This window comes from Solanum stenotomum, chromosome 5 (assembly GCF_019186545.1).
Source record: "Solanum stenotomum isolate F172 chromosome 5, ASM1918654v1, whole genome shotgun sequence".
In the NCBI taxonomy this organism is placed as follows: Eukaryota; Viridiplantae; Streptophyta; class Magnoliopsida; order Solanales; family Solanaceae; genus Solanum; species Solanum stenotomum.
Window position 1 is genome coordinate 32,324,947 of NC_064286.1, and position 16,570 is coordinate 32,341,516.

The following is a 16,570-nucleotide window of genomic DNA, read 5'->3' on the forward strand; positions in this document are numbered from 1 at the left end:
CAGATGATAGAGAATAGAGAGGTCGTAGTCCTTCAGGAGCTCAATCCAACGACGCTGCCTCGAATTAAGGTCCCTCTGGCTCATGATGTACTGAAGACTCCTATGATCAGTATAGATCTCACATCAAACTCCATACAAGTAGTGCCTCCAAATCTTAAGCGCGAAAACTACCGCCGCCAATGCCAAGTCATGAGTGGGGTAGTTGCGCTCATGGATCTTAATCTACCTTGATGCATAAGCAATAACCCGGCCCTGCTGCATCAATACACAACCCAAACCAACGCCGAATGAGTCACAATAAACTGTGAAGCCCTCACCCTCAACTGGAAGAGTCAATATAGGAGCGGTGGTCCATAACTCCTTGAGCCTCAAAAAGCTCGCCTCACACTCCTCTGACCAAACAAAGGGAACATCAACACGAGTCAATCGAGTCAATGGTACTGCAATAGTAGAAAATCCCTCAACAAAGCGTCTGTAGTAACTCGCTAACCCGACGAAGCTACGAACCTCAGTAACAGAAGTAGGCCTGTGCCAATCACGAATAGCCTCAATCTTCGCTGGAGCAACCCTAATACCTTCCTTGGACACCACGTGCCCCAAGAAGGCTACGGACTCAAGCCAAAACTCACACTTTGAGAACTTGGCATAAAGCCGCTGATCTGTCAAAGTCTGGAGCACTATCCTGAAATGTTGTTCATGATCATTTCGGCTCCGCGAGTATACCAGTATGTCGTCAATGAAGACAATGAAAAATAAATCAAGGTATGCCCTGAATACACGTGTCATCAAGTCCATGAAGGCAAAAGGGGCATTAGTCAACCCAAAAGACATCACAAGGAACTCATAGTGGTCGTAACGAGTCCTAAATGCGGTCTTAGGGATGTCCGCTGCCCTAATCCTCAGCTGATGGTACCCGAACCTCAAATCAATCTTAGAAAACACGACTGCACCCTGAAGCTGATCAAACAAATCATCAATACGAGGCATGGGGTAACGGTTCTTCACCGTCACCTTCTTCAGTTGTCTGTAGTCAATACAGAACATGAGCACCCCACGGCGATACACTCGGACGGATAAACCCCTTACCTAAGAGATCCTCTAATTGAATACTGAGCTCCCTGAGCTCTGCAGGAGCCATCCGGTAAGGTGGAATAGAAATAGGACGGCTGTCAGGCTCCAAATCTATGGCAAAATCAATGTCACACTCTGGAGGTAAGCCAGGTAGGTCTATAGGGAACACATCTGCAAACTCTCTAACCACAGGAGCTGAGTCAACTGAAGAGCCCTCCCTACTCACATCGCGCACATAAGCCAAATAAGCTAGACACCCAGAAGCAACCAACCGTGTAGCCCACATAAAAGAGATGATCCTAGTCGGTGTGTGACTATAAGCACCNTGTCAGGCTCCAAATTTATGGCAAAATCAATGTCACGCTCTAGAGGTAAGCCAGGTAGGTCTGTAGGGAACACATCTGCAAACTCTCTAACCACAGGAGCTGAGTCAACTGAAGAGCCCTCCCTACTCACATCGCGCACATAAGCCAAATAAGCTAGACACCCAGAAGCAACCAACCGTGTAGCCCACATAAAAGAGATGATCCTAGTCGGTGTGTGACTATAAGCACCCTGCCACAACACTGGGGAAATGCCAGGCATGGCTAAAGTAACAGTCTTGGCGTAGCAATCCAAGACCGCATGGTAAGGGGATAACCAGTTCATACCCAGAATCACATCAAAATCAACCATATCTAGCAAAATAAGATCAACTCTAGTATCACAACCCTGGATAGTCACTAAGCAAGATCGCAATATCTGATCAACTACTAAGGACTCACCCACCGGGGTCGAAACATGAACTGGCTCTGCCAAAGACTCAGACCTCATACCCAATCGAGGAGCAAAATAAATAGATACATACGACAATGTTGACCCGGGATCAAATAATACTGTAGCAAGCTGATGGGATAGTAAAAGCGGACTTGTGATAACATTGTCAGATGCCTCAGTCGTCGCCCTCACCGGGGCTGCGTAGAAATGGCCCTGAGCACCTCTGCCCGATGCATCTGATCTACCACCTAACCTGCCTCCTCAAGCTCCGCCTCTGGTACCCTTTCAGCTGTCCCGACGACCCTGGTCCTGACCACCACTTCTAGCTAGATGGGGCACTGCTGAAACTGGTCTAGGTGCAAGGGGAGCTGGTACAATCGCTCCTCGCCTTCTCCAGGGACACTCTCTGGACCAATGGTCAAGAGCACCTCAATCAAAACACCCCGAAGCTGAACGCCCTGAAGTAACCCGACTGCGGTAGGAAGGGAGGGAATCTGATCCCCTCGAACTCTGGCCCGTACTAGGACCACCCTGGTGATACTGGCCTCCCTCAGAAGCAGGTAATGCCGCCTGAACGGGACGACTGGACTGACCCTGCTGGAACCTCTGGCGGGGCCTATCATAGGAGTCTCTCCCTCTATTCTGGGACCCGCTGTAGCTGCCCTGGTAGCGCGCCCTCTTATCGCTGCCCCCTTGGGCCTCACGATCTCCATGGATTGGGCATGATCAACTACATCAAGAAATGAACGGCCGGCAGAAACTAAATGCTCTGTGTCAACCCTCAAACGGTACAGCAACCCACGTACAAAACAACGAACTCTCTCCTCTTCCGTGGGTAAGATCATGGTAGCATGTCGAGACAACTCATGGAATCTCGTCTCGTACTCTGAGACGGTCATAGGGCCCTGCTCCAATCTGGAGAACTGATCACGAAGCCTATCCCTGACGCTCTGTGGAAAGAATCAGGCTAAGAAAGCCTCTGAGAACTCACTCCAAGATACATGAGGCGATCCAACTAGCCTGGACTCTCGATACGAGCGCCACCACTGCCTGGCTGGCCCACGAAACTGATGACCAGTGAAGTCGGCTCCTCTCGACTCCAAGAGGCCTAATGTCTGTAGCTGCTCCTAACAAGTGAGCTGGAACTCGTAGGCATCCTCCCCCATCGCCCCTGAGAATATCGGCGGTGCCAACCTCTGGAATACCCCGAGCATCTTCTGCTCGCGCAGTGGCATCTCCCCGTCCTTTAAGTCTGACACGACAGCCACATGAACTTGTGGCGGCTGAACATCTGATGCCGCTGCGGCAGGCTGACCCTGCGGCGCTGGAGCTGGTGCTGCTGGGACTGGTGCTGGTTCCTGTCGTATCTCCCCAATAGTTGCTAGTATCTGAGTCAGCAGAGCATGAAGATCAGGAGCTGCAGCTGTAGCTGCAGCTGGTGCAGGTGGTGGCTGGGCTGGCCCCGGCCCCACCGGCTGTAGAGGTACATATGTTGCCTAAGGCTCCTCCTCCCTATCTCGGGCTGGTGCTACGACCCTGCCTCGACCTCGGGGTCGGCGTCTACCCAAAGCTGAGGCTCTGCCTGCAGACCCGGGTGCGCCACCCCTGGCCACGCCACCTCGCGAGCGAGCCATCCAGCGAAAGAGTGAAACAAGTGAGATTTCCAGAAACCAATAAGACACACGATGCACGAAAGCGAAACAACAGAGGAAATTTTCCTAAGGACATCCTGTGGCCTCCCGAAGATAAGTTACGGACGTCTCCGCACCGATCCGCAAGACTCTACTAGATGTTAGCTCTGTACAAGTGAGACCAATAAACCTGGGGCTCTGATACCAACTTGTCACGACCCGATTTGTCAAGTCATGATGACACCTACTATAACGCACCAGTAGGTAAGCAAACCCGAAACCCGGAACAACAAGTAATGGGTCTGAGGGTAGAAACTAAACAAGAGTAGGCAAATAACAGTATAAACAGGCGGAAGCAACCCAAAAACATATATACAAATAAAGATCCCTCCCAGAACCTGGAAGTCACTAGTACTAAGCTACTAACAAAATGAGTACAAGTCCCAAAAGTGGACAACAGAGACTGGATTGTCTCGAAAGGTAAAAGACAAGTCTATATATACAGATAGAGACTGAAATAGTACAAAACGTCGTGTGCTCACTCCCGTCTCCGGATCAGTCTGCTCCAAACTCGATCAACGATGGCTACTAGTGACCGGACCTGCATCACGACATAGATGCAGAGCATAGGATGAGTACCAAAATAACCGGTACCCAGAAGGCATCATAGGCTGACTGAACTTGAAAAGTAAAGGCAATATGAAAAGAAGGAATAACACAAACCGAAGCCAAGAACTAAAATCTAACTAACAAGGGAATGCACACGAGTGTACAAAGAATTAACTAAAGTAATCTATAAGCTAACTACACCTAATTGGGCCCCCATAAGCCCAGAAGGTACACTCGTGCGCAAGTTAAATAAAAACCCGAACGGACCCCCATTAAGCCCGATGAGTACACAGAATAACTAAAACTAAAGAGAATTGCATATGAGAACCCAAGAACGAAGAACACGAATCAGAACCTCAACCCTAATTAATAAAATCTGACAGTACGGAGGCCGGACCTCGAACCGGATGCTCACAAGAATTACCTAAGTAACCAATCACAAGCAACAAGTATAAGAGGCCGAAACTCTAACCGGATGCTCTATAAAGGTGCCAATGTAGCTGCTGAAAGAGTCCTAATCGATCCACACTCATAAATGTCCATGGAACGCCGTCCATACTTAACCAATCAATGTAAGTCCTTGGAACAAAATTGAAAATCAAATTCAAATCGCGAAGTAGAACTAGTGTCGCCGACGTAACTCGTGAAGCCGTAACATCGGGGAAAATAAGGATAACTAAAGTCGGAGCAAGCTTATCGCCTAACTAAGGCCCAATCTATCAGACTCAAGTCTGCTACACCAGTCTACAGGGATCTAAGTCGGTAGAGCGATGTCGGGGCAAAACTAAGGCCTATTGGATCCGAAAAATGTATTTCTAAGGCAAGCCCTAGTCAAACCCAAACTAAGGCCCAACATGCTTCAAATAAACAATAATAAAGCATGCAAGTACTCCACATAGCGAGGAGGGTCCGTTAATAACACAAAGCATGCTCACAGTTACCCGATAATTTCCGAAATAGGCCGAAAACATGATTTCTTAACACCTATGCAAGATTCAATATCTACCCAACCCAAATCCCAACTAATCAACATGCATTCACATTTTTGAGCTCAATCTAAGAGAGGAAAATCGTAGCCTACCTGTAGGCCGATCACACGTGCTCCAAGATCACTCCTTCGGAGCTTTCCCTTTTCGAACGGTCTCGAAACGCTGCCCCGCTATCAAAAATAGAGTCACAACGTTAATACGGTCGTTTAGATACAAAAATCACAACAAACGGAGACGGGTCAATTTTGGAGTCAAAAGGGGAATCGTGGGACCCGCGCAGGAAATTCCGAAATTAACCCCAAAAGTGGGTCCTAACCAGTTTTCCCAGCTCATGTCCCAAAATAGGACACAATTCGGGGCTCGGGAACAACACAATATCAATATGCAACTAAAACACAAATTTTCTCAAAAATTAGAAATGGGACAGCAGTGTATTTACCAAAATCGAGCGGTGTACAGTAAAATATGACAACACCACAATGTTCTTCTCGAAAAACCACTCAAGATAGCCTCAAAAATCACCAAAATCGGATCTAAAATGGCTAAGAAAACAAGTCTCAAAAATTTCCAAAATCAAGCTCACAAAAAGAGGTCTGGCAGCTGGTATTTTTTGAAAATTACCTCAAACGTGGACTCCAAATCACTATCCGAGCCCACCAACACGTTGTCCTCGAAAAATCTCACAACTTTGCCTTTCGGATCGCCCAAATCGATTGAGAGATGAGAGAGTCATGAGGGTTTGAAGTTTTTGGAAATGTTACTGGTTTTTCTGCATTTATTGCACAAAATCTGCAATTTCCCAAAACTTAAAACTCCGACGGGGTACCCTGATCTCGTTCGGAACCCCGTGCACGCAAACGAGATATGCAACCATACCAAATTCGATATTCCAGGCTCAACAGAACAGTCGAAATTTCCATTGGAGGTCATTTCGATAAAAAGTGGGTCCCACTTCCAAAAGTCATTTTAAGTCAATACCCACAAAAGAGCTCGGATAGATATCGAAAACGTTCAGACACAAAAGAAGGGTCAATCTAGACCAAACTCGACATTTCGGAGCTAACCACTCTGACGAAATTCTCATCCGACAGAATGTTGACCAAAGTTAAACTTAGGCTTAAACTTAAAGTTAAAACGCCTAATCGCACCAACTCACACTGAAAACCTCGGGGGTCATGACGACCATGCTACTAGCCTAAAATGACCCTTCCGGAGCTGATGGAATCGTCAAAATTGGATCCTGATGTCATTTACTTGAAATTTTGATCGAAAATGATCGTTCAAGGTTCATAAGCTCCAAAACACAAAAACTCGCACCAACACCAAACGAACGACCAGGTGACCAAACTGTCAGTCCCAACAAGTCATAAATGACTTGGGGTTGCTATAGGAACGCTCTAAACGACTCACAGAAGGCAAGACACAGAAATGACCATGAGGGTCATTACAATATCCACTACTAAAAAGGACTTTCGTCCGCGAAAGAAAGGATCAAGAAATACCTGAAGGCTCAAACAAGCTGGGAAACTGCTCTCGCATCTCGTGCTCGGTCTCCCAGGTAGCCTCCTCGACTTGACGATGCCTCCAACGGACCTTAACAACAGGAATGGCTCTCGAGGGCAATCTCCTCACATCTCTGGCTAGAATGGCAACTGGCTGCTCTACAAATGTCAAACGATCATCCAACTCGACTGCATCATACTGGAGCACATGGGACTCATCAGGAACATACCGCCGCAGCATCGAAACATGAAACACTAGGTGGATAGCTGAAAATACTGAAGGTAGGGCCAACTCATAAGCAACCTCCCCAACTGTCCGGAGTATCTCAAAAGGCCCAATGTACCTGGGGCTAAGCTTGCCCCGCCTCCCAAACCTCATCACGCCATTCATGGGAGACAAACGGAGGAATACCCGGTCACCAACAAAGAATCTCAAAGGTCGACTCCTCTGATCAACATAACTCTGGTGCCTACTCTTAGCTGTCTTGAGCCTATCCAGAATCACCTTCACCTGATCCAGGGCTTCCAGAAGCAAATCTGTACCACGCGGCCTAAGCTCTGTAGACTCAAACCAACCAACTGGAGAGCGATAATGCCTACCATATAAGGCCTCAAACGGGGCAATCTGAATACTAGAGTGGTAGTTGTTGTTGTACGCAAACTCTGCCAAAGGCAAGAACTGGTCCCACTGACCTACAAAATCCATAACACAGGCCCGCAACATATCCTCAAGGACCTGAATAGTACCCTCTGACTGACCATCCGTCTGTGGGTGAAAAGATGTGCTAAGGTGGACACGGGTTCCCAACTCCTCGTGAAAAGCCCTCCAAAAGCTGGAAGTGAACTGTGTACCCCGATCTGAAATGATAGAAACAGGCACACCATGAAGACGAACTACCTTCCGAATATAGATACGAGCCGACCTCTCAGAACCGAAATTAGTATAAACAGGAAGGAAGTGTGCTGACTTGGTCAATCGATCCACGATGACCCAAATGTTGTCAACACCTCTAGAAGTCCGAGGCAACCCCACAACGAAGTCCATAGTGATACGCTTCCACTTCCACTCCGGAATGGGTAATCTCTGGAACTCGCCACCAGGCCTCAAATGTTCTGCCTTTACCTGCTGGTAGCACAAGCAACGGGAAACAAAGTCAGCAATATCTCTTTTCATGCCACTCCACCGGTAATGCTGTCTCAAATCACGATACATCTTCGCTGTGCCCGGATGGATAGAGTATCTAGACACATGGGCCTCAGAAAGTATCAACTGTATCAAATCTCCAACTCTCGGAACACAGATGCGGCCGGCAAATTTCAACACTCCATCAGGATCTAAGGTAGCCTGACCACCCTTACCCGCTAACACTCGGTCTCTACGGGCCACCAAGGTATCATCCTCAAACTGGCAACCACGGATCCTATCAAGCAAATAAGACTGAACTCCCATAAAGGCCAAGACGTATCTAGAATCTGAGATATCCAACAGAACCATGCTATTAGCTAAGGACTGAATGTCCAAAGCTAAGGGTCGCTCCTCAATAGATAAGAAGGCTAGACTACCCATACTCACTGCCTTCCATCTCAAGGCATCCGCTACCACATTCGCCTTGCTCAGATGATAGAGAATAGAGAGGTCGTAGTCCTTCAGGAGCTCAATCCAACGACGCTGCCTCGAATTAAGGTCCCTCTGGCTCATGATGTACTGAAGACTCCTATGATCAGTATAGATCTCACATCAAACTCCATACAAGTAGTGCCTCCAAATCTTAAGCGCGAAAACTACCGCCGCCAACGCCAAGTCATGAGTGGGGTAGTTGCGCTCATGGATCTTAATCTACCTTGATGCATAAGCAATAACCCGGCCCTGCTGCATCAATACACAACCCAAACCAACGCCGGATGAGTCACAATAAACTGTGAAGCCCTCACCCTCAACTGGAAGAGTCAATATAGGAGCGGTGGTCCATAACTCCTTGAGCCTCAAAAAGCTCGCCTCACACTCCTCTGACCAAACAAAGGGAACATCAACACGAGTCAATCGAGTCATTGGTACTGCAATAGTAGAAAATCCCTCAACAAAGCGTCTGTAGTAACTCGCTAACCCGACGAAGCTACGAACCTCAGTAACAGAAGTAGGCCTGTGCCAATCACGAATAGCCTCAATCTTCGCTGGAGCAACCCTAATACCTTCCTTGGACACCACGTGCCCCAAGAAGGCTACGGACTCAAGCCAAAACTCACACTTTGAGAACTTGGCATAAAGCCGCTGATCTGTCAAAGTCTGGAGCACTATCCTGAAATGTTGTTCATGATCATTTCGGCTCCGCGAGTATACCAGTATGTCGTCAATGAAGACAATGAAAAATAAATCAAGGTATGACCTGAATACACGTGTCATCAAGTCCATGAAGGCAAAAGGGGCATTAGTCAACCCAAAAGACATCACAAGGAACTCATAGTGGTCGTAACGAGTCCTAAATGCGGTCTTAGGGATGTCCGCTGCCCTAATCCTCAGCTGATGGTACCCGAACCTCAAATCAATCTTAGAAAACACGACTGCACCCTGAAGCTGATCAAACAAATCATCAATACGAGGCATGGGGTAACGGTTCTTCACCGTCACCTTCTTCAGTTGTCTGTAGTCAATACAGAACATGAGCACCCCACGGCGATACACTCGGACGGATAAACCCCTTACCTAAGAGATCCTCTAATTGAATACTGAGCTCCCTGAGCTCTGCAGGAGCCATCCGGTAAGGTGGAATAGAAATAGGACGGGTGTCAGGCTCCAAATTTATGGCAAAATCAATGTCACGCTCTAGAGGTAAGCCAGGTAGGTCTGTAGGGAACACATCTGCAAACTCTCTAACCACAGGAGCTGAGTCAACTGAAGAGCCCTCCCTACTCACATCGCGCACATAAGCCAAATAAGCTAGACACCCAGAAGCAACCAACCGTGTAGCCCACATAAAAGAGATGATCCTAGTCGGTGTGTGACTATAAGCACCCTGCCACAACACTGGGGAAATGCCAGGCATGGCTAAAGTAACAGTCTTGGCGTAACAATCCAAGACCGCATGGTAAGGGGATAACCAGTTCATGCCCAGAATCATATCAAAATCAACCATATCTAGCAAAATAAGATCAACTCTAGTATCACAACCCTGGATAGTCACTAAGCAAGATCGCAATATCTGATCCACTACTAAGGACTCACCCACCGGGGTCGAAACATGAATTGGCTCTGCCAAAGACTTAGACCTCATACCCAATCGAGGAGCAAAATAAATAGATACATACGACAATGTTGACCCGCGATCAAATAATACTGTAGCAGGCTGATGGCATAATAAAAGCGTACTTGTGATAACATTGTCAGATGCCTCAGCCGTCGCCCTCGCCGGGGCTGCGTAGAAATGGCCCTGAGCACCTCTGCCCGATGCATCTGATCTACCACCTAACCTGCCTACTCGAGCTCCGCCTCTAGTACACTTTCAGCTGTCCCGACGACCCTGGTCCTGACCACCACTTCTAGCTAGAGGGGGCACTGCTGAAACTGGTCTAGGTGCAAAGGGAGCTGGTACAATCGCTCCTCGCCTTCTCCAGGGGCACTCTCTGGACCAATGGTCAAGAGCACCGCAATTAAAACACCCCGAAGCTGAACGCGCTGAAGTAACCCGACTACAGTAGGAAGGGAGGGAATCTAATCCCCTCGAACTCTGGCCCGTACTAGGACCACCCTGGTGATACTGGCCTCCCTCAGAAGCAGGTAATGCCGCCTAAACGGGACGACTGGACTGACCCTGCTGGAACCTCTGGCGGGGCCTATCATAGGAGTCTCTCCCTCAAGTCTGGGACCCGCTGTAGCTGCCCTGGTAGCGTGCCCTCTTATCGCTGCCCCCTTGGGCCTCGCGATCTCCATGGATTGGGCATGGTCAACTACATCAAGAAATGAACGGCCGGCAGAAACTAAATGCTCTGTGTCGACCCTCAAACGGTACCGCAACCCACGTACAAAACAACGAACTCTCTCCTCTTCCGTGGGTAAGATCATGGTAGCATGTCGAGATAACTCATGGAATCTCATCTCGTACTCTGAGACAGTCATAGGGCCCTGCTCCAATCTGTACAACTGATCACGAAGCCTATCCCTGACGCTCTGTGGCATGAACCGGGCTAAGAAAGCCTCTGAGAACTCACTCCAAGATACAGGAGGCGATCCAACTAGCCTGGACTCTCGATACGAGCGCCACCACTGCCTGGCTAGCCCACGAAACTGATGAGCAGTGAAGTCGGCTCCTCTCGACTTCAAGAGGCCTAATGACTGTAGCTGCTCCTGACGAGTGAGCTGGAACTCATAGGCATCCTCCCCCATCGCCCCTGAGAATATCGGCGGTGCCAACCTCTGGAATACCCCGAGCATCTTCTGCTCGCGCAGTGGCATCTCCCCGTCCTTTAAGTCTGACACGACAGCCACATGAAGAGGTGGCGGCTGACTCTGCGGCGCTGGAGCTGGTGCTGCTGGGACTGGTGCTGGTGCCTGTCCTATCTCCCCAATAGTTGCTAGTATCTGAGTCAGCAGAGCATGAAGATCAGGAGCTGCAGCTGTAGCTGCAGCTGGTGCAGGTGGTGGCTGGGCTGGCCCCGGCCCCACCGGCTCTAGAGGTACATATGTTGCCTGAGCCTCCTCCTCCCTATCTCGGGCTGGCGCTACGACCCTGCCTCGACCTCGTGGTCGGCGTCTACCCCAAGCTGAGGCTCTGCCTGCAGACCCGGGTGCGCCACCCCTGGCCACGCCACTTCGCGAGCGAGCCATCCAGCGAAAGAGTGAAACAAGTGAGGTTTCCAGAAACCAATAAGACACACGATGCACGAAAGAGAAACAAAAGAGGAAATTTTCCTAAGGACATCCTGTGGCCTCCCGAAGATAAGTTACGGACATCTCCGCACCGATCCGCAAGACTCTATTAGATGTTAGCTATGTACAAGTGAGACCAATAAACCTGGGGCTCTGATACCAACTTGTCACGACCCGATTTCTCAAGTCATGATGACACCTACGATAACCCACCAGTAGGTAAGCAAACCCGTAACCCGGAGCAACAAGTAATGGGTCTGAGGGTAGAAACTAAACAAGAGTAGGCAAATAACAATATAAACAGGCGGAAGCAACCCAAAAACATATATACAAATAATGATCCCTCCCAGAACCTGGAAGTCACTAGTACTAAGCTACTAACAAAATGAGTACAAGTCCCAAAAGTGGACAACAGAGACTAGATTGTCTCGAAAGGTAAAAGACAAGTCTATATATACAGATAGAGACTGAAATAGTACAAAACGTCGTATGCTCACTCCCGTCTCCGGATCAATCTGCTCCAAGCTCGATCAACGATGGCTACTAGTGACCGGACCTGCATCACGAAATAGATACAGAGCGTAGGATGAGTACCAAAATAACCGGTACCCAGAAGGCATCATAGGCTGACTGAACTTGAAAAGTAAAGGCAATATGAAAAGAAGGAATAACACAAACCGAAGTCAAGAACTAAAATCTAACTAACAAGGGAATGCACACAAGTGTACAAAGAACTAACTAAAGTAATCTATAAGCTAACTACACCTAACTGGACCCCCATAAGCCCAGAAGGTACACTCGTGCGCAAGTTAAATAAAAACCCGAACGGACCCCATTAAGCCCGATGAGTACACAGAATAACTAAAACTAAAGAGAATTGCATATGAGAACCCAAGAACGAAGAACACAAATCAGAACCTCAACCCTAATTAATAAAATCTGACAGTACGGAGGCCGGAACTCGAACCAGATGCTCACAACAAATACCTAAGTAACCAATCACAAGCAACAAGTATAAGAGGCCGGAACTCTAACCGGATGCTCTATAAAGGTGCCAATGTAGCTGCTGAAAGAGTCCAAATCGATCCACACTCATAAATGTCCATGGAACACCGTCCATACTTAACCAATCAATGTAAGTCCTTGGAACCAAATTGAAAATCAAATTCAAATCGCGTAGTAGAACTAGTGTCGCCGACGTAACTCGTGAAGCCGTAACATCGGGGAAAATAAGGATAACTAAAGTCGGAGCAAGCTTATCGCCTAACTAAGGCCCAATCTATCAGACTCAAGTCTGCTACACCAGTCTACAGGGANGGAACCAAATTGAAAATCAAATTCAAATCGCGTAGTAGAACTAGTGTCGCCGACGTAACTCGTGAAGCCGTAACATCGGGGAAAATAAGGATAACTAAAGTCAGAGCAAGCTTATCGCCTAACTAAGGCCCAATCTATCAGACTCAAGTCTGCTACACCAGTCTACAGGGAGCTAAGTCGGTCGAGCGATGTCGGGACAAAACTAAGGCCTATTGGATCCGAAAAATGTATTTCTAAGGCAAGCCCTAGTCAAAACTAAACTAAGGCCCAACATGCTTCAAATAAACAATAATTAAGCATGCAAGTACTTCACATAGCGATGAGGGTCCGTTAATAACACAAAGCATGCTCACAGTTACCCGATAATTTCCGAAATAGGCCGAAAACATGATTTCTTAACACCTATGCAAGATTCAATAACTACCCAACCCAAATCCCAACTAATCAACATGCATTCACATTTTTTAGCTCAATCTAAGAGAGGAAAACCGTAGCCTACCTGTAGGCCGATCACACGTGCTCCAAGATCACTCCTTCGGAGCTTTCCCTTTTCGAACGGTCTCAAAACGCTGCCCCGCTATCAAAAATAGAGTCACAACGTTAATACGGTCATTTAGATACAAAAATCACAACAAACAGAAACGGGTCAATTTTGGAGTCAAAAGGGGAATCGTGGGACCCGCGCAGGAAATTCCGAAATTAACCCCAAAAGTGGGTCGTAACCAGTTTTCCCAGCTCATGTCCCAAAATAGGACACAATTCGGGGCTCGGGAACAACACAATATCAACATGCAACTAAAACCCAAATTTTCTCAAAAATTAGAAATGGGACGGCAGTGTATTTACCAAAAACGAGCGGTCTACAGTAAAATATGACAACACCACAATGTTCTCCTCGAAAACCACTCAAGATAGCCTCAAAAATCACCAAAATCGGATCTAAAATGGCTAAGAAAACAAGTCTCAAAAATTTCCAAAATCGAGCTCACAAAAAGAGATCTGGCAGCAGGTATTTTTTGAAAATAACCTCAAACGGGGACTCCAAATCACTATCCGAGCCCACCAACACGTTGTCCTCGAAAAATCTCACAACTTTACCTTTTGGATCGCCCAAATCGGTTGAGAGATGAGAGAGTTATGAGGTTCGAAGTTTTTGGAAATGTTGCTGGTTTTTCTGCATTTATTGCAAAAAATCTGCAATTTCCCAAAACTTAAAACTCCGACGGGGTGCTCCGATCTCGTTCAGAACCCCGTGCACGCAAGCGAGATATGCAACCATACCAAATTCGATATTCCAGACTCAACGGCACAGTCGAAATTTCCATCAGAGGTCATTTCGTTAAAATGTGGGTCCCACTTCCAAAACCCACAAAAGAGCTTGGATAGATATCGAAAACCTCCAAACACAAAAGAAGGGTCAATCTAGACCAAACTCGACATTTCGGAGCTAACCACACTGACGGAATTCTCATCCGAGCGCGTTTACTAAGAATGTTGACCAAAGTCAAACTTAGGCGTAAACTTAAAGTTAAAACGCCTAATCGCACCGACTCACACTGAAAACCTCGGAGGTCATGACGACCATGCTTCCAGCCTAAAATGACCCTTCCGGAGCTGATGGAGTCGTCAGAATTGAATTCCGATGTTATTTTCTTGAACTTTTGATCGAAAATGATCGTTCAAGCTTCATAAGCTCCAAAACACAAAAACTCGCTCCAATACCAAACGAACAACCAGGTGACCGAACTGTCAGTCCCAGGAAGTCATAAATGACTTGGGATCGCTATAGGAACACTCTAAACGACTCACAGAAGGAAAGATACAGAAATGACCATGAGGGTCATTACACTTATTGAGTGGAAGGAAGACGAAGTTGGAGTAAGAATGTTTCCTAGGCTTCAGAAGTTGACCATTACAGACTGTCCACCATTAAAAAGTACTCCAACTTGTAACAACCCTAAAAATAAACTAGTGAAACTAGAGCCTAACGTGTGTGCGTTTGTGTTTTTCATGAGATTTGATGGTGTTGTATGTTGTCCCGAGCTTTTGTTTAGGAGTCAAAATCTAGGCATGTGTTCGACTCCGTAGTTGAAAGACTCCATTTGATGATCGGTTAAGGTTTGCAAAGGATTGTTCCATGACAAGGGGGTAAGGCCTAAGCCAAAGGCCAAGGCTACCCAACCTTGGCCAAGCACTGCCTCATGACCACGGACCACTTCACAGTCACTGATCTTGACCATGGTCCGTAGAAGTGGCCGTGAAGGTCACTTGGGGGCATGGCAAGCAAGGCAACTTGGCTAAGCTACTGCCCAAGTTCCACAGACCACTTCACGACCAGTGGTCTTGACCGCGACTCGTAGAAGTGGCCGTGAAGATTACTTGGCCATGTGGAGGTTTAGCAAGGTCGAGGGAGCTACTTCCTAGTCGACCACAGGAAACCACCACGAGCAGTGGTCCTCCTTCATGGACCATCAAAGTGCCCTTGGCCCCTGACATGGCTGCCCAAATTAAGGGTTTTTAAGTAATTTTGTTTTAATGTTTTATTAGGTGGGGTTGATTTTAGATGGTTTATATCATAAATATAAATAGTTTCTAGTCCTAAAACATTTCATTTACTCCTTTTTTCAAAACACCCTAATCAAAACCCTCTCTCCCAAATATCTTCTCTCTAAGAACTCCATTGAAGACCAAGAGGAGAAGAAGACTTAGGGGTTGAAGAGGAAGGCTATTGGGTAGATTTTCATGGGATTAGTCAAGTAAAAGGTACGGTGATCCTTCATTTAGGGTTAGCTTTCACCCTATAGTCAATTTCAAAAAAGTTTCAAAGTTTTCAAGTTTCATGAAAAACCTTAAGTTTCACTCAATCTCATGGGTTCTTCCATCAAACGTTTTCAAATGATAAACTATGATTATATTGATGTTTAATTGATGATTTAAGATGAAAATACTCTATGAACCCATGATTTCTCTCAATTCCTATATTGTGCCTTATGAAGTGGGTTTATTGATTATGAATGAATGTTGAGGGAGTTATGCCTAGATTGATTTAGACTGTTGACTTGTATCATCATCTATGCCTAATTATGGTGAATTTTTGTAGTAGACTTGTATTAGAGATGTTGATCCACTTGAAAGGTGGAGGTGTTTAGTTATGATGTAATTACTTGATGTTTGTATAATTCTACATGTATTCGTGATTAACCTAAGATTCTAGGGTTATGTCATGAAAGAGGCAAATTGAGGGTTTAAATGTGATCCTCCAAGAATGATGAATTTCTCAATTTAATGCCTTAGACTAGATCACCTAGACTTGTATTGGTTTAGAGTATTGCTTCTAAACATGAATTGACTTGATCATGATATTATGTGCATGTTGATGAATACTTGAAGTATAAAGTGCCAATCAAGATGTGATTAAGGTATTGATGAGTTGTTGGATCATGGTATTCCCTTATGTATTGTGCTATTGCTATATGTTGGGAAGAGTTGATCCATAACCCTTGAAGGGAACATTGTGAAGGTTTGTGCATGTTTGCAAGATTGCGTGTGAACTCATGATTTACTTAGAAGTTGAAAGTCCTATGACTATGGAGTATACTGTGGTATTGTTGAATAGGCTATTGTGCCGTTACCCCTACACTTGATATTGTATGAATGGTCTAGGATGATTATAATGTTGTTGATTGTGTCATTGCAAGGACAATTACACACACACATCATACATAAACATGATCTGATGTAATAATGGTATTAATTAAAAGTATAGTTCTCATATGCACCTTTACACATTATTATGCATGAAATGTACATAACCATGTTGATCCTATTGTGTTG

At 46.4% G+C, this 16,570-nt stretch overlaps 1 pseudogene; it reads right to left on the minus strand.

The window, feature by feature from the left end:
* Positions 1-6,547: 6,547 nt before the first annotated feature.
* Positions 6,548-14,071, minus strand: LOC125866168 (uncharacterized; annotated as a pseudogene).
* Positions 14,072-16,570: the final 2,499 nt, after the last annotated feature.